Below are 4289 nucleotides of genomic sequence, written 5' to 3' on the forward strand. Positions count from 1 at the left end.
TGGTCAGGACTTCAGACCAGATCTGTGCTTCCAGAGCATCATTTTACAGGAGGCAAATGAAGAGTTCTCGGATTGACCTTTTTGAAGATAGCCAATCCGTATGTTATCCATGCCAAATGTAAAGCGATTATGCCGTAAGCTCTCCACCCAGGCTGCACAGCACATGTGTGGAGATTGTGGTATAGAATCCAGTAAGGCAGGGCATGGTAGCACATTCTGGCAACCCCAGAGTGTAGGAGGTGAAGGAGGAAGATGAGGAGCTAAATTTCATCCTTGGTTACACAGTAAACTTGAATCACGTCTCCAAAATAAATAGACCATGGACTTACGTGAGACCCTGCCTCAAACACACAAGTTGCTAGTTGCTAGTTTCTACATATTGCCAACATTCATACACTGACCAGAGAAAGGCTTTGTCTATTCTGAGCCCCACCATCACCCACCCCTGGGGCAGGGGGAGTGGCTTTGACAATTTCTCATGAGTCTGAAGCACTGGGCTCCGTCAGGAGGGCCTACCCATGTCACCAATACATCACTCACGACTTCACCCATTCCTTACACATTCACTTATGCCTTTTTTGGCTATCCACATCTAAAGTCACACTCTGGTCTCCCCATGCACGCCACACAAAAACATACATGCACACATTCATGTGCATTATACAGACATGTGCATATATACTCACACACATACATATATACAAACATGCACACACAATTTTTTTGTCTAGACAATGTCAGTGTTTTGAATTTATTTGTTTGTTTGTTTTTGGAGACATAGTCTAACTCTGTAGCCATGGATAACCTGGAACTCCCTATATAGACTAGTCTAGTCCTGAACTCATAGAGCTCTGCCTGAGTTTGCATTCCAAGTGTTGGGATTAAAGATGTGTTGCAACCATGCCTGTTGGATTTTTCTATGTAGTATCCCTGGCTGGCCTGGAGCTCACGTTGATCAGGTTGGTCTCAAACTCCCAGAGATCACCTATCTCTGCCTCCCAAGTGCTGGGATTAAAGGAATGTGCCTCTATGCTCAACTTGCATTTGGGTTTTTTAAAAAATAAAATTCTTATTGGTTGGAGAGAGAGAGAGAGAGAGAGAGAGAGAGAGAGAGAGTGTGTGTGTTATGATAGTGTTCTCTTAGGACAAAAAAAAGAATATCGATTTGTTCATATATTCTTGATCCCCTTCTATGCCCCAGCAGGGCCTTTGCTGGGCTCTGACAGACAAAGCAGAAGATGCTGGGACACTTCTCTTCTGGGCAGATAAGCAGGTATCTGTCGGCAGCTGTGCAGAGACATGCTGCCATGAGAGAGGATGCTGGAAGTGAGCCAAGAAGCCCAGAGATGACAATGCTCTCCCCAAGCCCCGAGCTGCACAGCTGAGAAGACACTGAGCAAACAGAGAAGTGGGTTCACCCCAGCTCCCTCCCACCTGTCCCATGATGCACTCTGCCTATCAACGGCTATCAACGTGCCTGGAAGACACGAAGCATTCGATAAGTGTCACTCATGGCCCCTCAGTCCTCTGAAATATAAGACGGGGTGGGTAAGAGTTGCCATTGACATCACTTAGGAACACAGTGACAAGAGCTAGCCAGAAGCAGAGTATGGTGGGATACTCATTGAATCCCAGCTCCAGGGAGACAGAGACAGGTGGATTTCTGTGAGTTCAAGGTCAACCTGGTTTACAGGCCAGGCCAGTCAAGGTTTCGAAGTGAGACTCTGTTTCAAAAACAAAAACAAAAACAAAAACAAAAACAGCACCAACAACAATGAATGGGGGTAGGGTGGCATCTGAATGGAACAGATCCCTCCCAGAACAGACAGATCCTACCCTGAAGTGCCTGCCATCAACAGGATGTGAATACACACTGGCAGATCACAGAGTTATAAGCAACTACTTCAGGCAGGATCAAAGTGGTCACATGGCCAGCCTTGCTAGTGTTGCATTGGCCATGTGCAGTGGATGGCAGCTTCCCAGGGAATGCTTCTTGGCATATCATAGTCCATCCATGGGGGAGGGGAAGGAGGTCAAAGGCAAAAGGGGGAAGGGGCAGGCTCTAAGACACACCCCAGTTCCTTAGCAAATTTATGTTTTGAATGGGGGAAAAAAAAGATTCAGCAAGTTTGCTGAAGTTGCAAAAATTCCAAGTCAAGAGGGGAGCAGAGATCCCTGAGGGAACGCCAAGCCAGAATGCTGAGCTGAATCTAATAAGGCAAATGTGAATGGGGACAAACTGTGCAAACCCAGTGACCGGAAACCAGAGGGAGTGGATGTGACTCAGCATTCAAGAAGGGATACAGCACAAAGATTTGTTCCCGGTGAATTCCTAAGGAGCCTGCGAGGGATGAAAAGCCCAAGTAGATGCTGGGAGATTCCTCTCCATCCTGCTGGACCTCCAGTGGCCTGCAGCCAACAACTCTGACCTGTTTGCATGGCCCAGGAACCCAGGCAAGATGGATAGAAGACAACCCAGGGACAACCACTATCCCTGCTCTGCAGAACTTGCCTCCTGAAGACCCAGATGGATGGGAGAAAATTCTAGATAAGTCCCGCCCTCCAGACTTCCTATGCTCTCCGTCCCACAATCAAACTCACTAATTTGGGTACCAAAGGACACTTTGTAAATACAACATAATAAAACTAACGATAAGGAAAAAATTCAATGAGGAGGAAATAAGAACAGAAAGAGCTGGAGAGATGGCTCAGCTCTTGCAGAGGACCGGAGTTCGAATCCCAGCACAGCTGCCTGGAGCTCCAGCTCCAGGGGTCTGCCTCTGACTTCTGTGGGCACCAACACTGTCTGCACTCACATGACCTGAGGATGGACACACACACACACACACACACACACACACACACGAAGAACAAATCTTATATTTAAAAAAAAGATTAGAAAGAACTACGGTCATAAGTAGAAAACAAAGAGGGGTGAGTGGCTTAATGGCCTGGGAAAGTCAGGGCACCCTTCAAGGACATTCCCTCTCTACACTGTAGCTCCATGGAGAGGCTGGAGGCTAAGAGACAAGGACCTCAGGCTACCCTGACACTGCAAAAAGGAAAGGTGGTAGAGAAGGAGGTCAGCTCTACCCACACTCCTTCACACGCCAACCCCAAAGGAAAGCCACGTGTACTCCCATCTCTACTTCCCCCTCCCACTCGCTTTGCCAGACCTGAGAATCTGGAGTTGGTTGCATCGCTCCACCCAAGCAGCCTTCCACTGTCACTAAAGACTTCCACTCTTCCGTCGTGTCTCATCCGACTTCCAAAAAGCCTTAGGTAATATCGCTACATCTTGGCCTTGAAACGGTCCAGCTGATGAAACCTGGCCTCCCTGACTATTCCTTCCACCCGTGCCTGTGGCTTCTCCCCTCTGTATTTTGCAGACTCGCCCTAGTTCTTCGAGGCACAATGGGCCTCCCATTCATTACCAGTTCCTGGCTGATCTCATCCACTCATACGCCTTCGCTTGCCACTCCAGAAGCTGATGACTCTCGAATCTATCTTTCCAGCCCATGCAGCATGTTCTACTCTGAGATTCACAGCAGAAACTCCCACCTCGTTTAGCACACCCCCAGGATCTTGTAGCATGTCTAAACTCCACCTAGAACTTCCTTCCGAAACTGGACCTCCCTCTTGCTTTGGTATAAGTAGTGACTATTCTACTACCCAGGCTAAACCCTCCAAGGCCATCCCTGGCCCCATCCCTTGCCATCATTCCAAGGACCACTCCATTGAACATCTCTAACGACCTCTCAGTCCTGACCACTTTCTTCATCCATCTCCAAGATACCTCACTATGTATGCAGATGGCTGCCATGACATCCTTCCTGCACACCACACAGTGGGGTTTCCCCTCCAGTATGTTCCACACTCCCTTTTTAAACGTGCTTCGAAGTCAACATCAGCCTGTCGTGACCTGGGCACTCCATCTTTCTCTAGCACACATAGGTTCACTCTTTGCATCCATAGCTCCACCTTCCTCATACTTCCTCATTCCCTCTCCTAGGAGGAACTTTCAGAGCTCTGATCCAACTGCATCTACTCCACCCACACCACCACCTCCTAGAATTTATCACAGTGGTAACTCAATGTTTTCATGTGCTCGATATGGTCGTTCAGTTCATAGTGGCTGCTTATGACGGGCACTGTGACTCCGGTTCCTAACACAATGCCTGCACAGACTGAGGAAAGAGGCACTGAGACAAAAAGAAAATAGTGATAAGGTTTTTTTTATGATGCAGTCTTTTGCTCATAAGTCTGTCGCTGACTGGATGAGACAGACC

Source organism: Mus musculus, chromosome 15 (assembly GCF_000001635.26).
Source record: "Mus musculus strain C57BL/6J chromosome 15, GRCm38.p6 C57BL/6J".
Taxonomy (NCBI): Eukaryota; Metazoa; Chordata; class Mammalia; order Rodentia; family Muridae; genus Mus; species Mus musculus.